The 10,937-nt window shown below is 38.7% G+C and overlaps 1 non-coding gene across 1 annotated transcript; it reads left to right on the top strand.

The window, feature by feature from the left end:
* The first annotated feature begins 9,950 nt into the window (after positions 1 to 9,950).
* LOC112713356 (small nucleolar RNA R71) lies at positions 9,951 to 10,058 on the top strand. The gene has a single exon (XR_003158330.1). It is a non-coding gene; the product is annotated as a small nucleolar RNA R71 (small nucleolar RNA).
* Positions 10,059 to 10,937: the final 879 nt, after the last annotated feature.

Genomic DNA, 10,937 nt, shown 5'->3' with positions numbered 1-10,937 from the left:
GCTGTTTTCATCAGTCAACTGTAAACGTTCTTTTAGATCCCGAAGCCACGTCAGTTTTATGCAACTTTCTCTACAGTTCAACTTTCTCGGTGCCACCCCAAATTAGTGCAAACACTCCACCTCTAAGGCTTTAAAACAACTCATAGTCATCCTTGTGACTGAAAGACTATCCGTCGGAAGACCAAGAATAACAGCCATATTTTTCAGTGTCACAGCACATTCACCAATCGGAAGGTGAAAGGTATGTGTGTCTGGGTGCCACCTTTCGACCAGAGTATTTACCCGTATTTTCTGACATTGAGCTATTCTAATATGGAAAACATGATAAAATCCAGTAAACCGTAAATGCTCCTCCCGAGTAATAATATTTTACTTCTAAATTTAATTAATAACCCTAAAAATTATTTCTAACTTACTATTAATAATAATAACTAATAGATAATTCCAATTCTTATTTAACTAATAATGTTCCACTTTAATATTAAAACTTCAAGTACAATAACATATTTATGTCAATTAAAAAGCTAACAATAAACAAATAATTATTACCAAAAAACAAATCTATTATATTTAACAAAACCGAATTATTAATCAAAATTCTCAACATTATTACAAAAAATTATACACGATTTAGTTTAGTTTATTTATTGTTACAAAAAATTATTATCATTTCTAAAATTATAATTTCTAAAATTATAATTTCTAAAATTAATTATAAAAGTTAATCAATTAATTATAATTTCTAAAATTAATTATAATTTCTAAAATTAATTATAAAAGTTAATCAATTAATTATAATTTCTAAAATTATTACAAAAAATTCTAAAAAGTATCTTTTACTAATCTATCATATTAGTCTAACTCAAATATTATCATTCATTAAAATGTTCTCTAACTATTATAAATAAGTATATTTCTAACTATTATTTAAACATATATTTCTAAATTTCTATCAATAATAATAATAATTCTGTCTATATTCCTAAATTTAATTTCTAACAACAATGATAATAATTAAATTTCTAACAATAATAACTATAATTCTGAAATATAAAAAAATTTGAAACATAAACTTACATGATCAAGATGGCAGAGATATTGTACAATATGAAGTTTAGGACAATCAACATCTCTAAATTTTTGTTTCTTTGATATTTTAATTTTTTTTATAGATGTAGAGGAAGAAGAAGTTGATAAACGAAGAAGAAAAAGAGAGAATGGATGCTGGGTGGGATGAAGGTGAAAGTGACTTCGGAGGGTGGGTGTGGGTGCAGCATGGGGGTATGTTAGGTTTAAGGGGCACCGTTGCGGCGAGCTACGCATGCGCAACACATGGCGGGGATGGCACAACTCGGACCGTCTGTTTTGTCACCTTCAAATTGGACCGTCCGATAACGCAGCATCCTTTCGCACCGTCCGATTACTTCGCCCCTGACACCACATACAGGTAAAGCACACGTGTTCTCCATAACGCGGTCCTACCCCATTCTTGTCTCCATATTAAAATTAAAAAGTGTTGAATTATTAGAATATGATTTTGGTTTTACAGATGTTGTACGGCATAGAATTTATCCATTTCAGGAATTGTGCAATGCATGTTTGTGTTCCGTTTTGTTTTGTTTTTGTCAGCTTCCTTTGGCAATTATTTTGACATTAAAAAGTGTACTGTAGAAATATTAATATATTGAGCAATAATGAGTGCTGCAAAAATAAGGGATCCAGAATTTGTCATTGTTCTGCAAATCAAACCAGATCGACCAGTTCAGCTGGGTTAATTGAAAACCGATTATCAGACCGATTCGGTTGACTATATTAAACCTGTTTGCAAAAAATCAATCAAAGAACCGGTTGAATCGGAGGTTAATCGGTAAACCGATCGATTTTTTAGAAAGTTTCCGATTTGGCTACAAATTCCAAAACGCCACTGTTTTACATAAAAAAAAACCCTAAATCAACTACACATTACCCCAAGTCCCCACTGAAATTGAAAGAAAAACCCATTGACCCAGCTCCGCCGCCCAAAGCCACCGCAGCCCCACAGCCACGTTAACCACCGCAACCACCTCAACCCCAAAGCCCCGTCGCATGTATAGGCATCGCGCGTGGAAGCTCGGCACCGTCGCAGGAGCTTGACGTCGTCTTCTCTGTTCGAGAGCACGCTCTCCATGTTCGCCTTTCCTCCGTCACTGTCAAGCACTTCTTCGTGCTTCCCTCGTTGCCTGACATCTCTGTTCATTCTGTCTTCATCCGTTAGCTGGAACCTTCCCTCGCCATTGACATCTCTGCTCATTCTGTTCGTGCTTCAGATAGGTATTCTCCTTTTCTCCATTTTGAAGTATTTACTTATTTATTTGTGTATTCTCGCCTGAGTTTTGTGCTGTTCATTCTTGTGATTACTGGTTTTGAAATTTCTGATTTGTTCATGATTTTTGGTTCTGAATATATTATCTTCTGTGACTAGGAATCATTTATTTTGATTAATTACTTAATTTTGTTCATGATTTTTGTTAGCTGGATTTTGAATTTTGTTTGCTGTGACTTGGAATAATTTTATTTGTGTATTCTAGCCTGTGTTTTGTGCTGTTCATTTTTGTGATTACTGGTTCTGAAATTTCTGATTTGTTCATATTTTTGGTTTTGAATATCTTATCTTCTGTGACTAGGAAGTAGGAATCATTTAGTTTAGTTAATTACTTAATTTTGTTCAGGATTTTTGTTAGTTGGATTTTAAATTTTGTTTGCTGTGACTTAGAATCATTTCATTTGCTGAGTTAATTTTGTTTACTTGAGTTAATTTTGTTCATGATTCGGTCAAATTTGTTTGCTGAGTTAATTTTGTTTATGGTTGTTTTTGTTGTATATTAAAGATGGAACAATCATAAAGTGATCAACCGCCACAAGACAATGCTGTCTAAGAATCCCAAACAGTTTTTTCTCGAAAAAAATCTGATCCATCTTGGCAATATTTTACTGTGATCAGGAAAATTTGATGAGTTGTGTCTATGATTAGTTGAAAACTTGTTTGTTAATGTTTCTTGTAAAAGTAGAACATTGTGTTTGTCACTATGTGTGTTTTGGTTGTTTTTAGTTACAAACTTTGATGTTTGAAGTTGTATGTGAGCTTCTAATATTAAATTATGAATAATTTAAGATGTGAAATTATGAAATTTTGAATTTTATTAAGTTAGAAATTATTAAATTTATATATTTAAAATTATATATAGGTTTTTTAATAATTTTATTTTATGTTTAAGTAAACATGTTGAACCTTGGTTGAACCTCGGTCGAACCAGTGAACCATTGAACCAGTAACATTATCGGTTTATTGACCGGTTCGGTTCTCACAACCTTGGAATTTGTATGTCTTTCCATTAATCTGTGACCTTCATTTATGTCATAATTTAATAATTTTTATATTCTGTATATAAATGACTCAAGTAATGTATATGAAATGAAGAGATTTGCATGAGTTTCCTGTATTGGTGGTAATCGTGATTTGGTCTGGCATCCTTTTTGTGTATAAAAATTGGAAAATGCTTTCACTAAAAGGAAAATAGGGATGGCTGCTTTATTTAACCATGGACTTTGTTGCTCAATTCACTCCTGGACTCCATCCTTTACAGGTAATGTTGTGTTGCGAGCATCAAAATGGTTGGAAGTGGCCATTCGGGCGCTAACGGAACAGTTGAACCATTGCCGAGGATTTTGATGCGTCAGCTGTGATCAAAGATCCTGTGCCACTGGTGGACGAAATTGTGATCACTACAACTTCGCACAACTAACCAGCAAGTGTACTGGGTCGTCCAAGTAATAAACCTTACGCGAGTAAGGGTCGATCCCACAGAGATTGTTGGTATGAAGCAAGCTATGGTAACCTTGTAAATCTTAGTCAGGCAAACTCAAATGGGTATGGTGATAAACGAATAAAACATAAAGATAAAGATAGAGATACTTATGTAATTCATTGGTAGGAATTTCAGATAAGCATATGAAGATGCTTGTCCCTTCCGTCTCTCTGCTTTCCTACTGTCTTCATCCAATCCTTCCTACTCCTTTCCATGGCAAGCTTAAGCAAGGGTTTCACCGTTGTCAGTGGCTACCTCCCATCCTCTCAGTGGAAATGTTCAACGCACCCTGTCACGGCACGGCTATCCATCTGTCGGTTCTCGATCAGGCCGGAATAGAATCCAGTGATTCTTTTGCGTCTGTCACTAACGCCCCGCCCTCAGGAGTTTGAAGCACGTCACAGTCATTCAGTCATTGAATCCTACTCAGAATACCACAGACAAGGTTAGACCTTCTGGATTCTCTTGAATGCCGCCATCAGTTCTAGCCTATACCACGAAGACTCTGATCTCACGGAATGGCTGGCTCGGTTGTCAGGCGAGCACTCGGTTGTCAGGCGATCAACCATGCATCGTGTATCAGGAATCCAAGAGATATTCACCCAATCTAAGGTAGAACGGAGGTGGTTGTCAGGCACACGTTCATAGGTGAGAATGATGATGAGTGTCACGGATCATCACATTCATCAAGTTGAAGAACAAGTGATATCTTAGAACAAGAGCAAGCGGAATTGAATAGAAGAACAATAGTAATTGCATTAATACTCGAGGTACAACAGAGCTCCACACCTTAATCTATGGTGTGTAGAAACTCCACCGTTGAAAATACATAAGAACAAGGTCTAGGCATGGCCGAATGGCCAGCCTCCCAGTGATCTAAGATAGCATAAGAACAAAGGTAGCTACCCCGATATCTCAATACAATAGTAAAAGGTCCTACTTATAGAAAACTAGTAGCCTAAGGTTTACAGAGATGAGTAAATGACATAAAAATCCACTTCCGGGCCCACTTGGTGTGTGCTTGGGCTGAGCAATGAAGCATTTTCGTGTAGAGACTCCTCTTGGAGTTAAACGCCAGCTTTGGTGCCAGTTTGGGCGTTTAACTCCCATTCTTGTGCCAGTTCCGGCGTTTAACGCTGGGAATTCTGAGGGTGACTTTGAACGCCGGTTTGGGCCATCAAATCTTGGGCAAAGTATGGACTATCATATATTTCTGGAAATCCCAGGATGTCTACTTTCCAACGCCGTTAAGAGCGCCCCAATCGGGCTTCTGTAGCTCCAGAAAATCCACTTTGAGTGCAGGGAGGTCAGAATCCAACAGCATCTGCAGTCCTTTTTAGTCTCTGAATCAGATTTTTGCTCAGGTCCCTCAATTTCAGCCAAAAAATACCTGAAATCACAGAAAAACACACAAACTCATAGTAAAGTCCAGAAAAGTAAATTTTAACTAAAAACTAATAAAAATATACTAAAAACTAACTAGATCATACTAAAAACATACTAAAAACAATGCCAAAAAGCGTACAAATTATCCGCTCATCACAACACCAAACTTAAATTGTTGCTTGTCCTCAAGCAAATGAAAATCAAATAAGATAAAAAGAAGAGAATATACAATGAATTCCAAAAATATCTATGAAGATCAGTATTAATTAGATGAGCGGGGCTTTTAGCTTTTTGCCTCTGAACAGTTTTGGCATCTCACTCTATCCTTTGAAATTCAGAATGATTGGCTTCTTTAGGAACTCAGAATCCAGATAGTGTCATTGATTCTCCTAGTTAAGTATGATGATTCTTGAACACAGCTACTTATTGAGTCTTGGCCGTGGCCCAAAGCACTCTGTCTTCCAGTATTACCACCGGATACATACATGCCACAGACACATAATTGGGTGAACCTTTTCAGAGTGTGACTTAGCTTTGCTAGAGTCCCCAGTTAGAGGTGTCCAGGGTTCTTAAGCACACTCTTTTTGCGTTGGATCACAACTTTATTTTTTTCTTTTCTCTCCCTTTTTTTCGTTTTTCTTCTTCTTTTTTTTCATTTTTTTTGTATTCACTGCTTTTTCTTGCTTCAAAAATCATTTTTATGATTTTTCAGATCCTCAGTAACATGTCTCCTTTTTCATCATTCTTTCAAGAGCCAATATTCATGAACCACAAATTCAAAAGACATATGCACTGTTTAAGCATATATTCAGAAAACAAAAGTATTGCCACCACATCAAAATAATTAATCTGTTATAAAATTCAAAATTCATGCAATTCTTCTCTTTTTCAATTAAGAACATTTTTCATTCAAGAAAGGTGATGGATTCATAGGACATTCATAACTTTAAGGCATAGACACTAAGACACTAATGATCACAAGACACAAACATAGATAAACATAAGCATAATTTTCGAAAAACAGGAAAATAAGGAACAAGGAGATTAAAGAACGGGTCCACCTCAGTGATGGCGGCTTGTTCTTCCTTTTGAAGATCTTATGGAGTGCTTGAACTCCTCAATGTCTCTTCCTTGCCTTTGTTGCTCCTCTCTCATGATTCTTTGATCTTCTCTTATTTCATGGAGGAGGATGGAATGTTCTTGGTGCTCCACCCTTAGTTGTCCCATGTTGGAACTCAATTCTCCTAGGGAGGTGTTCAGTTGCTCCCAATAGTTTTGTGGAGGAAAGTGCATCCCTTGAGGCATCTCAGGGATTTGATGATGAGAGGGGTCTCTTGTTTGCTCTATCCTTTTCTTAGTGATGGGCTTGTCCTCATCAATGGGGATGTCTCCCTCTATGTCAACTCCAACTAAATAACAGAGGTGACAAATGAGATGAGGAAAGGCTAACCTTGCCAAGGTAGAGGACTTGTCCCCCACCTTATAAAGTTCTTGGGCTATAACCTCATGAACTTCTACTTCTTCTCCAATCATGATGCTATGAATCATGATAGCCCGGTCTATAGTAACTTCGGACCGGTTGCTAGTGGGAATGATTGAGCGTTGGATAAACTCCAACCATCCTCTAGCCACGAGTTTGAGGTCATGCCTTCTCAATTGAACCGGCTTCCCTCTTGAATCTCTCTTCCATTGGGCGCCCTCTTCACAAATGACTGTGAGGACTTGGTCCAACCTTTGATCAAAGTTGACCCTTCTAGTGTAAGGGTGTTCATCTCCTTGCATCATGGGCAAGTTGAATGCCAACCTTACATTTTCTGGACTAAAATCCAAGTATTTCCCCCGAACCATAGTAAGCCAATTCTTTGGGTCTGGGTTCACACTTTGATCATGGTTCTTGGTGATCCATGCATTGGCATAGAACTCTTGAACCATTAAGATTTCGACTTGTTGAATGGGGTTGGTAAGAACTTCCCAACCTCTTCTTCGGATCTCATGTCGGATCTCCGGATATTCACTCTTTTTGAGTTTGAAAAGGACCTCGGGGATCACCTTCTTCAAGGCCACAACTTCATAGAAGTGGTCTTGATGCACCCTTGAGATGAATCTCTCTATCTCCCATGACTCAGAGGTGGAAGCTTTTGCCTTCCCTTTCCTCTTTCTAGAGGTTTCTCCGGCCTTGGATGCCATAAATGGTTATGGAAAAACAAAAAGCAATGCTTTTACCACACCAAACTTAAAAGGTTTGCTCGTCCTCGAGCAAAAGAAGAAAGAAGAGAGTAGAAGAAGAAGAAAATAAGGAGAAGGAAATGGCTTTGTGGTTCGGCCAAAGGGGGAGAAGGGGTGTTTAGGTTGTTTGAAAATGAAGGAGTGAAGAGGGGTTTATATAGGGGTGAAGAGAGGGGTAGGGTTCAGTCATGTATAGGTGAGTTTGGGAGGGAAAGTGGTTTGAATTTGAATGGTGAGGTAGGTGGGGTTTTATGAAGGATGGATGTGAGTGGTGAAGAGAAAGATGGGATTTGATAGGTGAGGGGTTTTTGGGGAAGAGGTGTTGAGGTGATTGGTGAATGGGTGAAGAAGAGAGAGAGTGGTGGGGTAAGTGGGGATCCTGTGGGGTCCACAGATCCTGAGGTGTCAAGGAAAAGTCATCCCTGCACCAAGTGGCGAGCAAAATTGCTCTTCATGCCAATTCTGGCGTTAAACGCCGGGCTGGTGCCCATTTCTGGCGTTTAACGCCAACTTCTTGCCCTTTTCTGGCATTTAACGCCAGTCTGGTGCCCCTTTCTGGCGTTAAACGCCCAGAATGGTGCCAGACTGGGCGTTAAACGCCCATCTGCTAGCCTTACTGGCGTTTAAACGCCAGCAACATCTTCCTCCAGGGTGTGCTATTTTTCTTTCTGTTTTTCATTCTGTTTTTGCTTTTTCAATTGATTTTGTGACTTCTCATGATCATCAACCTACAGAAAACATAAAATAACAAAGGAAAATAGAAAATATAACATTGGGTTGCCTCCCAACAAGCGCTTCTTTAATGTCAGTAGCTTGATAGTGGGCTCTCATGGAGCCTCAGAGATGCTCAGAGCAATGTTGGAACCTCCCAACACCAAACTTAGAATTTGGTTGTGGCCTCCCAACACCAAACTTAGAGTTTGACTGTGGGGGCTCTGTTTGACTCTGTTTTGAGAGAAGCTCTTCATGCTTCCTCTCCATGGTGACAGAGGGATATCCTTGAGCCTTAAACACAAAGGATTCTTCATTCACTTGAATGATCAATTCTCCTCTATCAACATCAATCACAGCCTTTGCTGTGGCTAGGAAGGGTCTGCCAAGGATGATGGATTCATCCATGCACTTCCCAGTCTCTAGGACTATGAAATCAGCAGGGATGTAATGGTCTTCAACTTTTACCAGAACATCCTCTACAAGTCCATAGGCTTGTTTTCTTGAATTGTCTGCCATCTCTAGTGAGATTTTTGCAGCTTGCACCTCAAAGATCCCTAGCTTCTCCATTACAGAGAGAGGCATGAGGTTTATACTTGACCCTAGGTCACACAAGGCCTTCTTGAAGGTCATGGTGCCTATGGCACAAGGTATTGAGAACTTCCCAGGATCCTGTCTCTTTTGAGGCAGTTTCTGCCTAGACAAGTCATCCAATTCTTTGGTGAGCAAAGGGGGTTCATCCTCCCAAGTCTCATTACCAAATAACCTGTCATTTAGCTTCATGATTGCTCCAAGGTATTTAGCAACTTGCTCTTCAGTGACATATTCATCCTCTTCAGAGGAAGAATACTCATCAGAGCTCATGAATGGCAGGAGTAAATCCAATGGAATCTCTATGGTCTCATTTTGAGCCTCAGATTCCCATGGTTCCTCATTGGGGAACTTATTGGAGGCCAGTGGACGTCCATTGAGGTCTTCCTCAGTGGCGTTCACTGCCTCTTCCTCCTCTCCAAATTCGGCCATGTTGATGGCTTTGCACTCTCCTTTTGGATTTTCTTCTGTATTGCTTGGAAGAGTACTAGGAGGGAGTTCAGTAATTTTCTTGCTCAGCTGACCCACTTCTGCCTCCAAGTTTCTAATGGAGAACCTTGTTTTAGTCATGAAACTTTGAGTGGTTTTGATTAGATCAGAGACCATGGTTGCTAAGTCAGAATGGTTCTGCTTAGAATTCTCTGTCTGTTGCTGAGAAGATGATGGAAAAGGCTTGCCATTGCTAAACCTGTTTCTTCCACCATTATTATTGTTGAAACCTTGTTGAGGTCTCTATTGATCCTTTCATGAGAGATTTGGATGATTTCTCCATGAAGGATTATAGGTGTTTCCATAGGGTTCTCCCATGTAATTCACCTCTTCCATTGAAGGGTTCTCAGGATCATAAGCTTCTTCTTCAGATGAAGCTTCCTTAGTACTGCCTGGTGCATTTTGCATTCCAGACAGACTTTGAGAAATCATATTGACTTGCTGGGTCAATATTTTGTTCTGAGCCAATATGGCATTCAGAGTATCAATCTCAAGAACTCCTTTCTTCTGATTTGTCCCATTGTTCACAGGATTCCTTTCAGAAGTGTACATGAATTGATTATTTGCAACCATTTCAATTAGTTCTTGAGCTTCTGTAGGCGTCTTCTTCAGATGAAGAGATCCTCCAGCAGAGCTATCCAAAGACATCTTGGACAATTCAGACAGACCATCATAGAAAATACCTATGATGCTCCATTCAGAAAGCATATCAGAGGGACACTTTCTGATTAATTGTTTGTATCTTTCCCAAGCTTCATAGAGGGATTCTCCTTCCTTCTGTCTGAAGGTTTGGACTTCCACTCTAAGCTTACTCAATCTTTGAGGTGGAAAGAACTTTGCCAAGAAGGCATTGACTAGCTTTTCCCAAGAGTTCAGGCTTTCTTTAGGTTGTGAGTCCAACCATATCCTAGCTCTGTCTCTTACAGCAAAAGGGAATAGCATAAGTCTGTAGACCTCAGGGTCAACCCCATTGGTCTTGACAGTGTCACAGATTTGCAAGAATTCAGCTAAAAACTGATGAGGATCTTCCAATGGAAGTCCATGAAACTTGCAATTCTGTTGCATTAGAGAAACTAATTGAGGCTTAAGCTCAAAGTTGTTTGCTCCAATGGCAGGGATAGAGATGCTTCTCCCATAGAAGTCGGGAGTAGGTGCAGTAAAGTCACCCAGCACCTTCCTTGCATTGTTGGCATTGTTGTTATTTTCGGCTGCCATGGGTTCTTCTTCTTTGAAGATTTCTGTTAGGTCCTCTACAGAAAATTGTGCCTTAGCTTCTCTTAGCTTTCGCTTCAAGGTCCTTTCAGGTTCAGGATCAGCCTCAACAAGAATGCTTTTGTCTTTGCTCCTGCTCATATGCAAGAGAAGAAAACAAGAAAATATGGAATCCTCTATGTCACAGTATAGAGATTCCTTGAGGTGTCAGAGGAAAAGAAAAATGGAAGGAAGAGTTAGAAAATTCGAACTTATCAAGAAAGATGGAGTTCGAATTGTGCATTAAGGAATAATGTTAGTCCATAAATAGAAGGATGTGAGAAGAGGGGAAGAAATTTTCGAAAATAATTTAAAAAGATTTTAAAAACATTTTGAAAAACTTTAATTGATTTTCGAAAACCAAGATTGAGAAAGAAGTAAAGTGATTTTTGAAAAAGATTTTGAAATTAGAAATCAAAAAGATTTAATTGAAAACTA

This window comes from Arachis hypogaea, chromosome 9 (genome assembly GCF_003086295.3).
Source record: "Arachis hypogaea cultivar Tifrunner chromosome 9, arahy.Tifrunner.gnm2.J5K5, whole genome shotgun sequence".
NCBI lineage: Eukaryota > Viridiplantae > Streptophyta > Magnoliopsida > Fabales > Fabaceae > Arachis > Arachis hypogaea.
This window is presented reverse-complemented; position numbering and strand designations above follow the sequence as displayed.